Consider the following 22,201-nt stretch of genomic DNA (forward strand, 5'->3'; position numbering starts at 1 on the left):
CTTAAGTATATTTCTCATAGATATAAGATATAAGAATATTCACATTTTCTATATACAAGTTGGCATGAATAAAGCAATCCAAACATTTTCTAAGGTAGGGATGGAGAGGTAACTCAGTAGGGAAAGAACTGTGTAAAAGCCTAAAGATTGGATTTGGGAGTCTCAGGACTCATGTAAAAGCTATATGGACATGGAAGACTGCCTGCAACTCTAGTTACAGTCAGGGAATATTCAAAGAAGCTGGCCAACCACACTAGTCATGATTAGAATGACTCTGGTTCAATATATGAGTTGGGTAATGGCATATGCAGACACTGACATCAATTTTAGGCCTACAGACAAATACACACACAGACACACACACACACAGTTTATACACAAATGAAGCCAGAGGAAGATGAAATAGAGAAGGAGGTAGGGAAGAAAAAAGAAGGGGAAGAAGGAGGGGAAGAAAGAAGAAGATGAAGAAGAAAGAGGAGGAGGAGGAAGAGGAGAAGAGGGAAACGATAAAGAAATGAAGCAAGATAGACCTTACTACATGTTGAACAACATGCTACTCGAAAGATATTCTATTAAATATTTGAATACCAATATGATGGTAACGCAACACAGAATTCATAGGTAGTTGCTGGTTTTAGAGGTTTTATGATCTGCAAAGACCTACATTATAGGAAATTCTACCTCTTTTCTAAGCAACCCTGTTGCCAAGCAACTAACTGTTTATCCTCTTTTGGGTCAGAATTGGGGTAATAAGCTGATGTCACATGGCAGAGGATAGAGTCAGTGGCTCATACGAACTTTGAGCCTTTTGGCTTTTTGTTGTCGTGGGTTTTTTTCCCATTTAATGAGCTCCTAGCTAATTCTGATAATTTTATTCTATTACTTTAGGTTCATTTCTTTTAGATGATTACATTAACTATTGTACACAGAGGCCTTTAGGGAAAGGCTTACCTCCTGAAATAAACATAGGCTAAATAATATGACAAAACAGTTAGACCTCTAGCCAAATATCTTGAGTCTTCTTAATAAAAGCAGCATAGCAATTTCTTTATTGCCACATAATATGGGACTAGTTTCCCAAAATGTTTTTCTGATTTTTTGAAATGCCAAAAGTAGTCAATGAGATGTTTTATATAATCCCAGTGCCAACTTTTCTCACATAATATAGTCTTCAAATAAAAATGTCTATAAGTATTCATAAGTTATTTCTGTCAGAGTCGCAGGGGTGAGTTCATGTCATTCCATTCTGATGAACTTGAATCCAAATCCTAATCAGCAAGATTGCCCTATACAATAAACTCCTGATTGTGACTGTGGGTGTTAACAGTAATAGGACAAGAAGATATGTGGCACAATTATTTCACTTCATTTACTCATTTTCCGACTGCTTTGAAGGAGTCTTTATATCCTTCTGATACTTCTCAAAGTTAGCGTGGTCAAATGTGCTAAATGTGCCCAGTACCACCAGTACTGTGGACGAGTTAACAGACAACTTTTGTTGATGACTAAGTAAATGTCAGTTTGGCCTCACTTCCTTGTTTCTGTCAGAGTTCTCAAAATATGACATCTGTTTCAGGGAGTATTTACACTCTTAATATAATGCTCTCTACGTAGGGCCCACTTAGTATTATGCACACTACTACATATGAGAAAAATATATATACAAAAGCTGATATCCTCAGGTCCTGTTATCTCTATCTGAACTCTGCAAATTCTTTTTTTTTTTTTTATGCCAGTGCTAACTAGAGACCATATGATGTGCTGTGTTTAGCTGGAACAAAAACCTTTATAAAACAGTAATAGGAGGGAAAACATCAACAAAGTGTCTACTTTTTCAGTCTTCATAGTCTCTAACTCTGACATTTGGACTTGAAATTTAGAGAGAATCTATTAAGCCTCAGCGAGAATTGTTTATCAACTCCAAAAGGCTTTCATTTGGAGAAATTCAAGTTTTCGTTTTCATAGCAAGTTTCAAATTCAGCATAAATGTCAACGCTTAAAGAACATTGAAACACAGCATGGATATTTATTTGAAGAAAAATCACTTGATAAATTTCAGAATGTGCTGGTTTGTTTATTTTTAAGGAATCTGTCAAACCATATTGTTGGATTAACTAAATAATATGGTTCTCCTGTGATAGATTGCTATGTTGACTGCAGCTATAATATGCCCTTCTAACTACCTTCATTGTGCATATGTGGTGGTAGACAATTATGGAACTATTGCACGTGCATTCTAAGTGATGTGCTATTGCAAATACAAGGATAAAGGATGTATTCATATTATAGGCATGTATGCTACAGTCCAACCTGTACTTATTACCTAGTATACATTCTTTTCTTATTTTAATAACATATTAATTGATCATAATGACAGGTCTCTTTGTAATATCATAACACAAACATAATATTTTGTTATGTTTACTAAGATATTCCCTCTCATCTCTACTTTTTCCATTCTTGACAGCTAGTTCTATCTTACTTAGGAATTAGACCAAATATATTGTCTTCCACAACCTGAATGAGAGTGCTAGCCAGATCCTCTTTGTGTGAATGGTGATCTGAATTGAAAAATACATGGCTAATAGTTGTTAATCATTAGTTGAGGTGTTTAAAAACTATTTTTTAAACAGTCTGCTTAATATAGAGTGGAGTAGGTTTTGTGTTGCATTTTTTTTTACGTTTACAGTTAAGATTAAAATGGTTTGAATTCTAGATTTCTGTAAACACTGTTCTAAGGTTTGTACATGTCTATAACATTTAAGTCCAAAACAACTTTACAAAGGAGAAAAGTAGAATTCATACCCATATTTTTAATAAGGACTGTAAGACAGACTTGAGTAAACTAAGAGTAGGGATTCCAATCATGGCACTTCATTAAATTATGGGTTTACTTTATCCAAAATAATATATATCTATATTTACATCAATTAAAGGTTCCGGTTACAAAGCCATACCAGTCATAATCATTACAACTTAAAGGGCTTGAGTATCAATTCTTTTGACTCAATCACATATTATTTGATTAGTGATTGTGAGATCTGTGATGAACAGGTTATTTTTCGCAACTTGTGTGCTTAGAGACTCAAAGTCAGGCTTCTACTTAATTTGTTGGTTACATTAAAAAAAACATGGAGAGAGTTAGTGGAGTATGGATGTTATCAAAATATATTGTACAGATATATAAATTATCAAAGTAAAATAAAATATTAAAACAGATATGTCTAGGAAAAATTAAGTACCTTTCTTGTTATTGAGGGAATACTTTTTATGTAATTCACATATCACATATACATCAGTACTTGAATAGAATGGTTACATACATATATATGGGCATGGATATTAAATTAAATTCCAAGTACATTAAAAAGTGTCTTGAGTTAATTATACTATAGTGGTTGGAATCTAAGAAAATATTTGCTCATAGCAAGAAAATATTTGCTCATAGCAAGAAAATATTTGCTCAATAATCGTCTTATAGCTGAAAGAATGCTCATATGAGCAATGGTGTATCTGAGATATTCTCTGATTCCATGTAAAGATAATCTCAATGTGAAAAATAGTGAGGTTCTTATGTTAGGACATGCATGAATCTGAAAAATTCCATGTCCTGTGGGCAGAATTTTTACCTTTCAAAATTGCTCCAAATTTCCACACGCAACAGTTTAGGCCAGATGTGAGTAAGGAAATTAAGTTCATTTGTAAATTCAAGCGTACAGAAAGTGTCTGCAATTTCAGGCAACACTGAACTCTGTGCAGGGAAAGAACCTGGTGAAAATCACCAGATATTATGACCATGTGATAGGGTTGTGTATCATTTATCTATTTGGCTTTGCTTATGCTTCCTTAGGAAGATAGAGATAAATGTTTATCAATTAGGATCTCGACATTATATAGAGATGCGCACCAGGTGGGAATATTTTACCTGGACACCTGATTTATATGTATCGGTTTGTAGGAAGAATGAAAACTACTTTCCAAGAAATATTGCTCATGTTTAACATTCTATAATCCTCAGCACATGTGCCCCATCAACAAAAGTTGATAAACCCCAGGGAGTGGAAAAAGAATGAACCACATGGAAGCTTTGCTACCAGGTATTTTCAGCACATCCTTTTAAGTGTTTGGCGTTCTGAGTTCTTCCTGTGGAGTGTCATGGAAAAAGCACATGACATCTGCATGAGAATATATTTGACTCTTTTTAATCGTGGGAAATAGTAGAGATTGTAGGGGGAGGTGCTGAGACTAAGTTCGGTTCCCTAATTGGTTCTTGATTTGGTCAATAAAGGAACCTGGGAGTCAATTGCTGGGCAGAAGGGACAGGTGGAACTTCCGGGTCCCAGGAGGAAAAGGAGACGCATAGAAAGAGATGGGGGTTTCCGGCCAGGCTTTGGAAGGAGAAGCACAAAATAATCATGTAAGATCTTGAGGAAGTATTGGTATTAGGACTTCTTTAAAGGTCTGATAGAACTCTGCACTAAAAGCATCTGGTTGTGGGCTTTTATTTGGTTGGGAAACTTTTAATAACTGCTTCTATTTCTTTAGGGGTTATAGGACTATTTAGATGGTTTGGCTGACCCTAATTTAACTTTGTTATTTGGTATCTGTCTAGAAAATTGTCCATTTCATCCAAATTTTCCAGTTGTATTGAGTATAGGCTTTTGTAGTAGGATCTGAAGATTTTTTAAATTTCCTCAGTTTCTGTTGTTAAATCTCCCTTTCATTTCTGATTTTGTTAATTTGGGTACTGTCTCTGTGACACCTGCTAGTCTGACTAATGGTTTATCTATCTTGTTGATTTTCTCAAAGAACGAGCTTCTGGTTTTGTTGATTCTTCATGTAGTTCTTTTTGTTTCTTCTTGGTTGATTTGTGCCCTGAATTTGATTATTTCCTGCCAGTCTACTCATCTTGGGTGTATTTGCTTCTTTTTGTTCTAGAGTTTTCAGGTGTGCTATTAAACTGCTAGTGTGTGCTCTCTCCACTTTCTTTTTGAAGGCACTCAGAGCTATGAGTTTTCCTCTTAGGACTGCTTTCTTTGTGTCACAAAAGTTTGGGTAGGTTGTACCTTCATTTTCACTAAATTTTAAAATGTCATTAATTTATCTCTTTATTTCTTCCTTAACCAAGTTATCATTGAATAGAGCGTTGTTCAGCTTCCATGTGTATGTGGGCTTTCTCTTGTTTTTGTTGCTATTGAAGATCAGTCTTAATTCATAGTGATATGATAGGAGACATGGGATTATTTCATTCTTCTTTTGTCTGTTGAAGTCTGTTTTTTGACTGATTATATGGTCAGTTTTGGAGAAGGTACCCTGAGATGCTGAGAAAAGGGTATATCCTTTTGATTTAGGATGAAATATTCTATAGATATCTGTTAAATCCATTTAGTCCATAACAGCTATTAGTTTCACTGTGTCTCTGTTTAGTTTGTGTTTCCCTGATCTGTCCATTGATGAGAGTGGGGTGTTGAAGTCCCACAAAATTATTGTGTGAGGTGTAATGTGGGCTTTTAGCTTTAGTAAAGTTTCTTTTATGAATGTGGGCACCCTTGCATTTGGAGCATAAATGTTCAGAATTGAGAGTTCTTCTTGCTAGATTTTTCCTTTGATGAGTATGAAGTGTTCTTCCTTATCATTTTTGATGACTTTTGGTTAAAAGTCAATTTTATTTTATATTAGAATGAATACTCTCACTGGTTTCTTGGAAACATTTGCTTGAAAATTGTTTTCCAGCCCTTTACTCTGAGGTAGTGTTTGTCTTTGACACTGAGGTGTGTTTTCTGTATTCATCGAAACCAGGAAAGAAGATAACATTTGAAGTGTAAATAAAGAAAATATCTAATAAACAAAACAAAACAAAACAAAACAAAACAAAACAAAACAAGATTCTGAGAAAGCTAGAACCAGTAGCCTCTACCACCAGTGAATAGCCAGGAAGGTCTGTGGAGGATAGCTGATAAGTTTAGGACAGGAGATTCTGTGCTTAGAAATTGTGCTAACCTACAAGTTCTAAAGTATTTAAGTGAGTGTGTTCTTTTTATCAATGGATTCAAAGGTCTCAGGTGGGGCTGGTAACAGAACCACTCCATGAGCAAAGGTAGGCAGGAAAGAGAAGCCTGGTTGTTGATGCTGGCTTGAAGAAGCTAAGCTAGAGGAACAAAAGGGGCCAGGGAACGGGCTGCACTTGCAGGGTTGCAGCTCCTGGAAAAGGTGGTAGCATGTTTTTAAAATTACATACAAGAACAGCAAGTGAAACGAATGACAAACACATCACACTTACCTCAGCAGACTCTTACTGTACCCTCTACCTTAATGAACTGCAGACACAAGTCCAGTAAGCAGAGGAGAGGTTCCCCTGCAGAGGCTTGCTTTGTCCTTTGTGCCTCATGTCTTCTTAGTGTTTGCTGTTATTGTTTTTTTGGTTTTTTGTTTTTTGATGTAGTGTGCTTCTGATGTAGTTGTTTCCTATATAGTCTGACATAACTCTCTAATATCTCACATAGGGCAATCAAAATATTTGTATATTTCTTTCCCCTACCATTCTTATGTCAGTGGTAGGTTATGAAATTTTGCTTTAAGTTGTTTGGCTTTGGATGTTGTTTCATTTACTTGTTTGTCTCAATTAACTGATTTGATTTAGGTACAGTATTTTGCTCATATGATGACTTCTACATGTTCCAAATTTTTATTACACACACACACTCACACACATACTCACACACACATACACACACACTCTCTCTCTCTCTCACACACACACACACACACACACACACACACACATATATATATATATAATGCATACATAACACTGTAAATTATTCTTAGTGTCATTCCATTCAACTTCTCCAAATTTATTCATACCTGACACAGCTGAAATTTCCTTATAATTTACCTGAGTCTCTGAGACAGTAAGTTTAGAAACCTAAATCCCTTACTAATTTTTACCAATATCTGAATAGGATAATTGCTGAAATAAGGGTCTTCTGGAGTAAATTTTAAAGGAATTTTACACAATTGGATTAAACTAAAACTATTAATGGTGAGCCTTGTTCAATATAGCCAATGCCTCTAATTCAGCTAGGTGCTCTTCCTTCAAATGTTCTTATTCTTTCTGCATGCTGTTTCCACATTCTTTCTTCAGTGATATGATAACATTGCAATAATACTCAAATGCTGACACAACAGAAAACCTTGCCAGTTTGGCTCCCAACTTTGGCAAGCATTTTGTTATAGCTGCAACCCAGCTTTCTCCTTGAGTTTCACAAAATCTCCATAGCTCTTCCACAGTGTGTTTCATACAGGAGACTACAGAAGAGAAAGTAAGAGGAATGCTAATTTTAGACAGAATAGTAAATAGGACAACAAATAAAGGCTCTTTTTTGGCACATTGGAACTTTCTTTTTTTCCCTTTTAAATGTGTGATTCCTTTCCCCAAATGTTGCACTAGATTTATTTTTAAAGGTGTCATCTATTTCCATTCCAGTGCTATGTCATCTATAATTTAAATTTATGAGATAAATCTTGAGGTTCACCAGTGAAGCAGCTGGAGAATTCTAGCCACTTTGCCATTAAAAATGCACATTTGCTGAAGGTTTTTGTTTCTGACAAGCTCTACTGAAAGCATGCATCTCTCTCTCTCTCTCTCTCTCTCTCTCTCTCTCTCTCTCTCTCTCTCTCTCTCTCTCTCTGACAAGCGTCTATCAACATGTATATTCATTACTCTGTTTTAGTTTCACTACAAAAAGTTGGTGGTCCCTCAGCAAGAAGATGGATTCCTGCTGAGACAAAGTCATGGACCTGAGAACAAATACTCTAGAAAGTGCCCTCTGAGAGCTGATGGAGAAAGTGGTGGTGAAATCAATATGAAAGAGCTGGCAGTTCTCCTTTAGTTGTATCATTATTGATAGTTCTCCAGTCCTTTTGCCATCACTATCAGGATAAAAATGATGTGTTGTTTTCTCTCCCCCTCTTTTTCCTTTTTCCTTTACAATTACAATATTTTCCAGATTCCCACTGTGGAGTAAGAGTTGTAGTCAAGATATATACTAATATTACATAATGTTTTCCTTTTTGTTAATGGTATTTTACTGAGCTTTCTTTACAATATTCAGTAACCAAAGAAGTTTTATGTTCAACTGTAGAAATTTTAGCATCTAACTTGTTGGACTGTGGCTGTCATACAGGTGGCACTACTTCCAGTGTCCTGGTAGCCCCTATGGCTAGATTTCTAATTAGGAAAGGAGGTATATGTGTGTGAGTGTGTGTGTGTTTGTGTGTGTGTGTGTGTGTGTGTGTGTGAGAGAGAGAGAGAGAGAGAGAGAGAGAGAGAGAGAGAGAGAGAGGGAGAGAGAGAGAGAGAGAGAGAGAGAGAGAGAGAGAGAGAGAGAGAGAGAGAGATTTAACCATAAAAAAGAAAATAGTAATATAGAAAACTATAAAAATAAATAAGGTCATTGGATGGAGCACAAGGTTTCCAATGAAGGAGCCAGAGAAATACCCAAGGAACTGAAGGTGACTGAAGCACCATAGAAGGAACATCAATATGAACTAACCAGTAGTACCCTTAGAGCTCCTTGGAACTATACCACCAATCAAAGAAAACATATGGTGGAACTTGTGGCTCTAGCTATGTTTGTAGCAGAGGATGGCCTAGTCGGTCATCAATGGGAGGAGAGGCCCTTGGTCCTGTGACGGCTCTATGCCCCAATTTAGGGGAATGCCAGGACCAGTAATGGGAATGGGCAGGTTGTAGATCAGGGTGATGAGGGATGGGATAGGGGATTTTCAGAGGCAAAACTAGGAAGGGGGATAACATTTGAAATGTAAATAAAGAAAATATGTAATAATAAAATAAAAAAGGAAGGTGATATGCTGATTGTTTTTTATACAGAACTAATTGTAAGAACATTTCAGATCTGCTTTTATTACTGTGAGGTTTCCAATGTTATGCACTGAAGCTGACATACTTATTTTTCTCTTTATCAAAATCAAAAGTAGCTATTTTTAAATAATTTCAAGAAGAAAACTAAACTGATATCTATAATTTCCTCATGTTTAATATTTTTTTGAGATTTGATACCTAGTACTACTCATATATAATGAGAGATATAAGTGATTAAGTTAGTATTGCAGCAAACACATCACTTTCATCGATAATAGCCCTTGATGAATGGAGATGGCTGCTCTTGGTCCTGGTTTGCATTATGGTTAATTTAATCTAATCTTGACATTAATAGGAAAAATAAAATTTCAAACACTACACCCAAACACTGATGAATGATGAATTACTGTGGGTAAAATGAAAGAAGTTAAAATGTTTCGGACATTCATAAAGACTGCCATAGTTTCTGAGAGTGATTTTGTGAGAGGTAGCCTGAGGCCTGTCAGGAAAAGTACTTCAACTTTTAAGAATTTTCCACCTCTAGAGAATAACTTGATTTAGTGTAAAAACTTTAGGAAAAGTCCCAGAGATAATCAGTTTTGGTTATCATCTCATTGGCTAATGATCTTCCCTATCTTCAGCCAGCTATTATGATATAATACTTTTCAATTTATTTTAATTACTCCCTGACAACTATCAGTAAAGCTGAGGTTAGAATGCTAAGTGATATATTAAGCATATACTAAACATTGAAAGAATCCTAATGTTACATAAAGAGTTAAAGTTACCAGAGATAGGATTGTTCTTCGAATGCATATGATCACCAAATACTTTTCAAACCCGTCCAGGTAGAGTGGTATACATGTGCTTCATGGAAAGAGGAGGCTTCGTGGAATACATTAGCTTTGGGCCCTGCTGAATCACTACCTGTATGTCACTGATGAGTCTTTCCCATAGATGAAGTTAGAATCAGGATCCCTTATGTTTCTAATGGTTTACATTCTATTTGAATGTTCACTTTTAATTTTCTTATCTGTTTCCAAGCTTAATTTCTTTCTCCACCAGATAAGCTAATATTACCTATCTGAAAGTAGTTTATTTTAAATTACATAGGTAAGTCAATGCTTAATGGATTGTTGTAAGCATGCAAGACATTTTTATGAACATTTCTTTGTCCCAGGCATGGCAGAAGACATAATTTACAGAGTATTAAAATATGATAATCACACATATCATATCTGTTAAAAGATTTTTATATTCCAGGTGTAGTCATCATTGTATTGTATGTGTGTGAGTTTAATTATCATGTTATCTTTGAGCTATGAGTGTGTATGGCCTATAAAAGATAAAACTTTAAATACAGTAGCTAAGAAATTAGATCCCACATTTTATTAATTGATCTAAATGTATGTACAGATGATGAAGCATCTTAACTCGGCACACAAGAGTAGTATGGACTCAAAAAGTCATAATGGGAGAACTTGGATATAAACTTTCTTTTAATCATTAGCTACAGTATATTTATTTCTGTAATTCTAAAATACATAAAAGGTAGGCATTGAATTGCTACTCATACCTCAGTTTTGAGGAAGTTGCTACGTAACACTATTTATAGGAATTTCTTTTTTTCTTTCTTTTGATATCATTAACTTTTCTTTTGATTTACAACCCAGCAGTTGCTCTGTCTCTGCCCCCCCCCATTTCCTAATCCCAGTCCTCCTCCCCCCTGTCTCAGAGAAGATGCTCCTCCCCCACCAGGCATCCCTTTTCCCTGGGGCCTTCCCATTCTTCCACTGAGGCAAGATAAGTCAGTCCTATGCTGTATATGTGTCAGGGTTTCAGACCTGCTTGGTTGGTGGTTCAGTGTCTGGGAGCTCCAAGCAGTCTGGGTTAGTTGAGACTGTTGTTCTTCCTATGGGGTTGCTTTCTTCTTCATCTTCTTCTATCCTTCTCCTAATTCAACTATAGGGGTTCCTGACTTCAATCCAATGGTTGGGTATAAGTATCAGACTGATTGTATCAGTTAGCTGCTGGTTTGACCTTTCAGAGAACAGCCATGTTAGGCTCCTGTCTGTAAGCACACTACAGCATAAGTAATAGTGTCAGGTCTTGGTGCCTTCCCATGAGATAAATCCCAAATTGTGCTAGTCACTGGGCCAACTTTCTCTCAGTCTCTTCTCTATTTTTTTTTTTTTTTGGCCCACAATTTTTAGATAGGAGCAATTCTGGGTAAGAAATATTAATTGTGGGTTTGGCAACTTTATCCTACCACTTGAGGTCCTGTCTATCTAATGGAGATAGGTTCTTTGAGTTACCTCTCCCCATTGTTGCACATTTCATCTAAGATCATTCCCACTGAGTCCTGAGAGGTTCTTACCTCCCAGGTCTCTGGTACTTCCTAGAGGATTCCCCCACAACCTACCCCCAAAGGGTGCATATTTTCATTCATTCTGCTGGCCCTCTGGGCTTCTCTCCTGTGCCCCCCCATACCTGACCCTGTTCCCCTTTTCTCATCCACTTCCCCTCTCACTCCAAGATCCCTCCCTCCCTCTGACTCCTGTGACTAATTTCTTTCCCCTTCCAAGTGAGATTGAAGCATCCTTACTTAGGCTTTTCTGCTTGTCAAACTTCTTACATTCTGTGGGTTGTATCCTACAAACTGTGTACTTTTTGGCTAGAATGTACTTATTAGTGAGTTCATCCCATGTATGTACTTTTGGGTCTTGGTTACTTCACTCAGGGTGATATTTTCTAATTCCATCTATTTACCTGCAAAACTCATTATGTGTTCTTTTTAAATAGTATAACATTGTGTTAATGAACCACATTTTCTATATCCATTATTTGTGTGAGGGACAGCTGGGTTGTTTCCATCTTCTGGCTATTACAAATAAAGCTGCAATGAACATAGTGGAGCACATGTTCCTGTCGTTTGGTGGAGCATCTTTTGGGTATATAACCAGGAGTGGTATAGCTGGGTCTTCACAGATTTATTTCCAGTTTTCTGATGAACCACCAGAATGATTTGTAGAGTGGTTGTACCACTTCGCAATCCCAACAGCAATGGAGTAGTGTTCCTCTTTCTCCACATCCTCACCAGCATATACTGACACATGAGTTTTTTATCTTAGCTACTCTGATTGATACAAGGTGGAATCCCATGGTCATTTTGATTTGCATTCCGTTGATGACTATGGATTTTCAACATTTCTTTACGTGCTCCTCAGCCTTTTGAGATTCCTCAGTTGTGAACTCTCTGATTAGCTCTGTACCCCATTTTTAAATTGGGTTATTTTGTTTTTGGAGATTAGCTTCTTGAGGTCTTTGTACAGTTTGGATATAACACTCTATAGGATATGGGGTTAGTGAGGATGTTTTACCCAAATTGTAGGTTGACAATTTGTCTTATTGGCTGTGTCTTTCACCTTACAGAAGCTTTTCTGTTTCATGAGGTATCATTTATCAGTTGTTGATCTTAGAGCCTGTACCATTGGAGTTCTGTTTAGGAAATTTGCCCATGTGCCAACAAGTTTAAGGCTCTTTCCCACATCCTCTTCTATTTGAATTGGTGTATCTGGTTTTATGTGGTGGTCCTGGGTCCACCTGAACTTGATCTTTGTGTGAGGTGATAAATATGGGCCTGTTTTCACTCTTCTAAATGAAGACTGTCCGTTAGACTAGCATCATTTATTGAAGATGCTATCTTTTTTCCATTGTATATTTTTGGCTTCTTTGTCAAAGATCAAGTATCCACAGGTTTGTGGGTTTATTTCTGGGTCTTCGATTCTATTCCATTGATCAACCTGTCTTCTCTGTACCAATACTATGTAGCTTTTTATCAGTATTCCTCTTTGGTACAGCTTGAGGTCAGGTATGGTGATTCTTCCAGAATTTCTTTTATTGTTAAGTATTATTTTCACTAACCTAGGTGTTTTTTCTTTCCATATGAAACTGATAATTGTTCTTTCCATGTCTATAAAAAGTTGTGCTGGAATTTTGATGTAGTTTGCATTGATTCTGAAGATAACTTTTGGTAGGATGTCCATTTTTACTATGTTAACCCTACCAATTCATGATCATGATCTTTCCATCTTTGAAGGTCTTCTTCAAGTTCATGTCATATAGATTATTTGTTTGGTTAGAGTTGCACCAAGATATTTTATATTATTTGTGCCTATTGTGAAGGGTGTTGTTTCCCTATTTTCTTTCTCAGGCCATTTATCATTTGTCTAAAGGAAAGTTATTGAGTTTTTGAGTTAATATTATATCCAGCTACTTTGCTGAAGTTGTTTTCAGTATAGAAGTTCTCTGGTAGAATTTTTGGTGTTGTTTTATATACTATCATATTGTCAGTGAATAGAGATATCATGACTTCTTCCTTGATAATTTGTATCCTCATGATCTCCTTTTGTTGTCTTATTGCTCCAGCTAGAACTTCAGGTACTATGCTGAATAGATATAGAGAGAGTTGGTAGCCTTTTCTTGCCCCTGATTTTAGTGGGATTGCTTCAAATATCTACATTTAATTTGATATTGTCTGTTGACTTGTGGGTGGATATAAGCTTAATATAAATATATATAAAAATAAAGATAAGAGGAAGTGGAGAAAGCATTGTCATCCAAAGGAATGGGTAAACACAGTTCCTAGGGAAGGAGATCTCTCTGGACCAAGAAGTATTCTGGATTTCAGGTATGATTTGTGTACAAGACTTTGAATTTGTGTGCCCATAGTCAGGACATACAGCTCATAATATGATTCTGACTATCATATTCAAATTGCTTTCATTTAATCTTCTTATTTTAAAAATTTTAAGTTTGAGATCCTTTGCATAAAAGAATGTAGTTCAAAAATGGAAGAGAAAAATTGGAGGTAAAGTGTAATTATATTCCCCAAATTAAACTAAATTATATGGTAATAAAAATAAAAATATGTTAAATAGTCATGATACCTGATTTACAAAGTTGAGAGGAAGTCGGTTGGCCGTGGATCTTTGGACTTTGGTATGGTTGATGAATTGAGATACATTCTACAGATGAGGAAGCTAAACCTGAAAGTTTGTGTTTTGCCCCAAATCACACTTCTAAGAGATAGAGTGAGTAGTAAAATATTGCTTGTTTGTCACATGGCAAATATCAAGAAACATTTCCATACATTTTGTTTATGGATTCTCATGGTAAATTAAGGTTTGTTTATTGATGTACCAATCAATAAAGTGTTTTAATTTTCTTATATCTTTCCAAATTCAGGGTCAGATCTCTTGATATCATGGCACAGATTACCAAACATCATATTACCAAATTTCAGATCTCCAAAGTAGACATCTTTGTATGTCATCACCAAAGCTTCAGAACTTAAGCAATTCCATGGTATCATTGATTAACTCAGAAGTCCTCCTTTTCCAGTGGAATATTAATCTCTCTTGCCAAAGCATTATTTAGACTCCAACAACCTGAATATGAAAGTTCTTAGACATGTCTAGTGGCAAGGGAATCCTTAGATTTCTTCAAAATCCTTATTTTGTACAATTATTTAAAAAACAGTCTTAAAAGAGATGTGGGCAATCCATTGTTTTCTTCAAATGGGAGGGCCTTATAAGTTTCACTCCTGCTTCTGATCAACCGCATCCTCTTGGACTTTCAAGAAATGACTCAACTGTCCCATAGTCTAATTTAGAATTCTATAGCATATACCCTCTGAATGAAGGATGTCTGTTGGATGATATCTTGTTTCCAATCTACTTGGTGCCTCAAACAGCAGTGTGTCTAGAAATACTAGTCTCTGCTACTAGAGCAGAAATCTTAAAGAGCCATGCAAATTGGATCCACCCGGCCTTTAACTTGGGCCAAGTCTTCCACAGTATGTGCCGACACATTCTTACTTGACTTGACTGCATAATAGAGATAATTATAAGCACTTACTTATCTCACAGGGGTCTACTGAAGATTAATTAGTTAATGTTGGCAGAACAAAGGTGCAATATATGTGCTAAGTATTATTATTATTACTGTGCCACTTATCTTTAAAGAATGTTGTTTCGAAAGTCATAGTGCCTATGTGCCATCTGCTCACAGCAGCCTTTACCATCTCCCTACTCAGAGACTGAATCCGGTATCTGAATAAATAGATGTGCTCAAAAAAAAAAATCTATCACACCTCCATCTGTGCTTGTGGAATATGAATTCAGACACAGGCAGAGATGCAAATCGATCACAAGTGAAGAGGCTTCTCCAGTCTCAGAGTTGCATTTCGAGATGTTGCTCTAATATTCCCGTTCTCCACTTCTGAATCCGCTCACTCACGATGTGCTGCTTCCCTGAACGTATTCTTCTGCCTCATAAATAGGGTGTCATGTTAGAGCCTGAAGCTGCCTTCTCCTTTTGTTCCCAGGAAGTTGAGAAAGAAAACCTCTCAAGAACATGTTCACAGCTGATCTTCTGATGAAATTAGTTCTGTGATTTTCAAGCTTTAGATATTAGTATAATTATCAGAAGCTAATGAGATTTTAAAGGTTTCTATAAGAAATCATGATTTTGAAACTTCCATTCTGCCATAATTATAACTAGGTTACAGACAACATGACATGATCTATGACCCATTTTTACTAATGACTAAAGAATGAAGAAATAGCTTATGAATAAGCATTCCTTTCCTAACATTATAGAGCATTACTCCTGTGAAAGCTTTGAAAATCAGAGAGATTAAAACTCTAAACTGAAATTATTCAAATGTCCCACAGACATCACTATTATAATATAAATAACCATTCATTTCTTTGTACGTAGTTATTGGTACAACAATAACAGATAGTTAATGCTCTTCCACAGTAGGCGTTCAGTGGAATTATTTCTTTCTGTCCACCATACTTCTCTGTTGGCCTTGAGACAGTACAAAGAGAAAATTCATCTTGTATCTGAAACTTACCTATTCCTTTCACAATTTCCACAGAATTTCTGCATACTTTGGTTTCCTTTTATCTAATACATGAATAAAGTTCCTATCTAATGCAGAGTTCACAACAACGTTATGTGGCTATGGAGATAATGAAGTGATTCATTAAAACTCTGGGATGTCTAACATGCATAATTTGATCTCATGGAAGATGCAAGTCATATTTGAAATCAATTCATCTCACCTAAATTATGTATCCACCTTATGAATTGCTTAGGTTTTAAAGTTATAAGGATAAATCAAATATCATACCTGGCTTCATCTCAAGAAGATAAATCTATACCTAAATATATTAAAATGGTAAGTTCCATATTAGCCCATTTGAGCAAGTCTTGAGAGAGCTTGAGGGAGAGAATAAGTCATTTGGGGAGTCAGGAAGGATTTTCTAAGAAAATGATGATATTTGTGTCAGTCTAAGAAAGTTGAAAACTGCTTTATTTAAGAAGGGGTATAGAGGACTTACTATGTTTCCTGACCCTACACTTTGAAAGTACGTGTGTATGTACTTGAGCTATTTGTCCTTACATACAAACAATAAGCCCAGATATCCCTTATATTAAAAAAAAAAACTTTAAAACGTTTATTTATTTTATCTTAAATGCAAGACCCCTTGACCTTGTTTCTGCTATTGTGGATGTACCTTTCTAACCAGTAAGTTCATTTTTTTGTTAAACTTAACTTTTATTCCATTTATCATTGTTCCTGGCTAATCTGTAATCCAAATAATGTTTCTGAAATGCTTACATTGACCATGTAGAAGACTTTTGTGTGGTTCAAGCAGGAAATGCTACAGGGAAAATACAAGATTGGAAGTTGAGGGTATGCATGGCTGAACCTGAGCTTTCTCTGGTTGAGCCAAACCTCTCAGTTTCCTCATGCACTGGACATTTGCTAGAATGATGTAACCAGCCTCATATAGCAGTGATACTGTGAAATAGCAAAAGTAATCCTACCCTAGCAGAATCTGTCAACCCCAGGGAGAACACTAATTATAGATAGGGTGTGCACACAAATAGGCTGACTCCCCAAGCAAACATGTCATCCATTCTTCTTAGAGAAGATGATCTAATCTGCTATCTCTGGGCCTTTGTTATTCACATTTTATGGAACTGCTCTTCAAAAATTCTAAACTTCCTGATTATTAGTTTGTCATCACAGAGTGAACAGCAATTTACGTTAAAATATCGGCATCTATAGAACTTGATTTCTTTTACCAAATTAGATAATTCTGATTAGGTTATATGAACATATACAATGTGATAGAGAGTAAGTTTCCACTCCATTCGCTGATCTTTAATGGCCCTAAAGTTACTGGATAGCCTACATGTCTGAAACTCTTCTGCCCATCATGAAAAAGACTGTGATGGAGTGGAGTTGGCTCAAAAGGCTTGCAACATGACAACTTATGCAATGACTCTTCTCTAGACTATAAAAAGGAGTCTGGACTCAGGACTGTAAATTTGGCACTGTCCATAAGTTCTAAATTGACTTTTAAATGAATGAGGTAATGGCATACTCAGACAGAAGGCTCATCCATTATAGAAATTCACCTCCAGTTGTTCATTCTTTGGGTAAGGACTAGGGAGTATTACTAGGTAAAACTTGGAGAGTTATTTGTTTACCAAATCTCACTGATGTATAAATTAATTGTCACAGTGACGTAGAGTTCCTATTAACTAAATTTTTAAAGCCTCCCTAAACAAGTGTCATGGCTTCAGACTTTTTCAAAATTAACTGTTTGATCTAGCTAGCACCTCTCAGTCTGTTGGTATAGTCCACTTAAAAACAACTTTCTATAAGGGGATCAAGAGTGAAATTGAAGCAAATTACACATATGGCAAGGCTCTCTATTTATGTAATGGAATAAGAGGCAGAAAACAGAGAGGAATGAAATTTGAAAGAAAAGAGGCAGTCCTAACTAACAAATAAAATGGTTCTTTAGTAAACCCTAAGAATTATCAGTTGGGTCATTAACAGCAACAGAGTATTAAAGAGTATTTTAAAAACTTTCTGGAAATCAGTCTGGCAGTTCCTCAGAAAACTGGACATAGTACTACCGGAGGGTCCCACAATACCTCTCCTGGGCATATATCCAGAAGATGTCCCAACTGGTAAGAAGGACACATGCTCCACTATGTTCATAGCAGCCTTATTTATAATGCCAGAAGCTGGAAAGAACCCAGATGCCCCTCAACAGAGGAATGGATACAGAAAATGTGGTACATTTACACAATGGAGTACTACTCAGCTATTAAAAAGAATGAATTTATGAAATTCCTAGCCAAATGAATGGACCTGGAGGGCATCATCCTGAGTGAGGTAACCCAATCACAAAGGAACTCACACAATATGTACTCACTGATAAGTGGATATTAGCCCAGAAACTTAGGATACCCAAGATAGAAGATACAATTTGCTAAACGCATGAAACTCAAGAAGAACGAAGACCAAAGTGTGGACACTTTGCCCCTTCTTAGAATTGGGAACAAAATACCCATGGAAGGAGTTACAGAGACAAAGTTTGGAGCTGTGACGAAAGAATGGACCATCTAGAGACGGCCATATCTGGGGATCCATCCCATAATCAGCCTCCAAATGCTGACACCATTGCATACACTAGCAAGATTTTGCTGAAAGGACCCTAATATAGCTGTCTCTTGTGAGATTATGCTGGGGCCTAGGAAACACAGAAGTGGATGCTCACAGTTAGCTATTGGATGGATCACAGGGTCCCCAATGGAGGAGCTAGAGAAAGTACTCAAGGAGCTAAAGGGAACTGCAACCGTATAGGTGGAACAACACTATGAACTAACCAGTACCCTGGAGCTCTTGACTCTAGCTGCATATGTATCAAAAGATGGCCTAGTCGGACTTGCAAACTTTATATGCCCCAGTACAGGGGAACGCCAGGGCCAAAAAGTGGGAGTGGGTGGGTAGGGGAGTGTGGGGGAGGGTATGGCGGACTTTTAGGATAGCATTGGAAATGTAAATGAGGAAAATACCTAATAAAAATATTTAAAAAAAATACTTCCAAAATGCATCCAGCTAACTAGAACCCGCATGCTTCTCTGAGCTTTCCACGTTGATTGGGGCCTGCTCGGTGAGTTGAAACTATTAAGATGCATGTGGTTTCTATTCTCTTGTTACTATAGCTTTTAAATTTTACTTTCAGATCTGTTGGGGCCTCTAACCATTCTCTGGGCAAAAAAATGCTACTGTAGCCAGTACCACAAAGATAATCTCTCTTGTACAATCCTACCAAAACTCTAAATGTCTTGGAATCTGTATTCAGTATTAATATATGAAAATGTATTCTTCACAACAGCATTGTAAAGGTTCTGCGTAGAAGTCAATGTTGCCATCAAGAAATTGAAACTTTAACAGACTGAGTAACTTACCAAAGAAGGTGATATAGCAGCTCCAAACCAGATGATCTGGATGCATTCTTAGTGACCTTTCTTCTAAATTACATGCATACTATTAATATTTTATTGAGGTTAAATATAATTACAACATCTCTCCATTACCTTTTCTCCTTCTGTACCCTTTTATATATACCTCCCTCATCTCTTTCAAATTCATGACTTCATTTTCATTGCATCATAGTATGCATATATGTAAACGTATATACATATAAATTCCTAAATATAGCTCCCACAGTCTATATAATGTTACTTGTTTTTTTTTTTTTTCCAGACAATCATTTGGTACTGGAAAAAAATTGGTGTGCTCTTACCTGCAAGAAGCTTCCATTTTTTCTCAGTTATCTGCAATTCTGTGTATAGTTGAGACTTCCCAGACTTTTCCCAGGCCATTTTGGCATATCCATTGGTGCTGTCCTTATAGTATGATTTTTAAAAATGGATATTTTCTGATATATCATTAGGATTTCAAAACACTGTAGGATTATGGAGTATCCTTTAGTCTCCATGTGGTCTTTATATTAGTTTTCTCTTGAGAGGATAAACATTATGGGAAAAAATTAATACATTAAATTATCAAGCTTTAAATTGAATTTTAAGACTTATTGTATAGCTTCTTGTATAAATAAAGTTTATATTAAGGCTAAGGAATACTTTATCAGATTTTACTGTTCTTTTGTTTATCATCTAAAAATTATACCCGTAGAAAAATATAGCTATAGAAAATTAATAGTCATATATTGGATTTCAAATACATTAATGCTTAAGTCATCAGTTTGTATTCTGAAACATTTTATATGAATATATGTATATTCATTTGTTATTTGCTTTACAAACCTTGGGAGTGCTTGTTTTACAGGTGCTATGATATTTATTCTAATTAATTAATTGCCATGTGCCATTTAAAAGTTTTAGTGGCTTTTGTTCTTTCAAGGAAGGCTCCACTGAGTACCCTTCCTCCAATTTCTTTGTTTGTGAAAGTGTATGTCAAGGCTGTAGAGTCTCTAAAAGGCATTTCTAAGTCAAAGAATATCTCTAATTCACAGTTTAAGATGTAAAGCTATTTTTTCTATACTTACAAATATTCCAGTTTCAGTATAATTTATTTTTTCACATGTGGATCTACTACAAACAATAGAAAAATGCTGCTTAATAAGCAGAACATTTTATGTTATTTCTGGATGGATGAAACATAGACTACCATAACCTCTTTGTGGTTGCCGCCAAACATCTTTCACAATTCTGAATGATTCCATAGAAGGAGTACCACCACAACAAAATGATTTTCAAGTATTTTGATATTTTATAGATTTAAAATTTTTATTATTATATTTTAAGTCTTTAAGGAATGTATAGGATTTTGGGGGAGCACATTCTTTTCTTAATTAGTAGCTGTTTCCTTCTAGTATTAGTTTCAATATGCTTTAAAGTAAGAACTTCATGATATAGTAAATTCTCGTATGTGTATTCGTTATTATTTTTTCTTTTTTACCTCTCTGATCAGGCTCTTCCCCCAAAGCTGCCCCAGACAATTGCAGTCATATTAACACATGTATCTTATCAACATAGTCTCAGTCCTACTTTTCATTCCTTCAGAACTGAACTGCCAAATCTTTCATGTTTATTTTTACATAAGAAATTTAGAATCAGCTTGTTCAAGTTCCAAAAATAAGTCTGTTGGTATTTTATTTGGAGCACAAGAAATCTGTAGATTTAGTTTGAACTTACACTTTTACAATACTAAATCTCTGCAAGTTTTATATTTTTACTTTTAAAGTATTTAAAATGTGTAGTGTATACCTTTTTATATTTAATTAATATGTTTTTACAAATTGGTTATTATCTCTATGTTTAAGTATTATCTCAATTTTAACTATTTTTTTTCACAGTACTATAAAAGGGAGTTTGATTGTATCCTGGATAATTAATATGTCTCATGAACTTATTTATTCTGATTTTGTGCCTAATCTTTTGCTATTTGTGGTTTTGCTGTTACATTATCACTAAAATGAGATTATGAACTTTTGAATTTTCTATTTCTTTTTCTTTCCTGTCAAAAATGTATTAAATATATTTTAATGGTCTTCTAGGAAAATATTTAAATAACTGCTAATAAATGAGAAATCGAAATAATAATAAACATTCTTTCAGTTTTCCATAATTCAGTGGTGTGCTTTTATCATTACTGCTGTTTTTATTTGCATAAAATATGAACCAAACACAAATCATTTTAATCAGATTCACAGTCAACTTATTATAGCAAATGTAAAAGAACATTTTGTTTTTTTCTCTGTAGATTATATATTCCTTTTCACACTTTAATATACATATGTGTGTGTGTTTTTGTGTGTGTGTGTTTATGGGTATGTATGTGTGTGTGTGTGTGTGTGTGTACGCACCCATGCATGTGCGCACGCTTGCACACCTTACTTTACTTTGTGTGAGTACAGCTACTTAATTACATCCTAAATTTCTACAATGCTTAGCATTTCATTGTTTTGTTCTGTTTCAACGATGAAAGTGTAATCTAGCTGGAATTTCCCCACTCTTTTTAAACTGATAGAGTTTCAGGTTTATCATATTAATTTTGTTCTTGTTCTATGAATGATGAATATGGAAGATATATGCTTCCATGAGTTCTGGAACATTTCATATGAATCTAGAGAGCTGTGTGCCTAAGGAGTTGGTCAGAAGCCCCTCCTACAACACTTTCATTTAGCACGGTGTTTGTCTCATTTGGGGATGAGAATCAGCATTTTTCTTAACTTTTTGCACATGAAGATTAAAAATTTTAATTTTGATGCACTTAACTTCTGTTCTCTTTGACTGATTTTTTTCACAAGAAAGCAATTTATTTAGACTTTTCTCATTTTTGCTACTTCCCTGCGTACTAACGGGTTCTATTTTTTCCTTTTATGTTCTTATAAGTGTTTCCCCTTCTTTCTT

This window comes from Mus musculus, chromosome 13 (assembly GCF_000001635.26).
Source record: "Mus musculus strain C57BL/6J chromosome 13, GRCm38.p6 C57BL/6J".
NCBI lineage: Eukaryota > Metazoa > Chordata > Mammalia > Rodentia > Muridae > Mus > Mus musculus.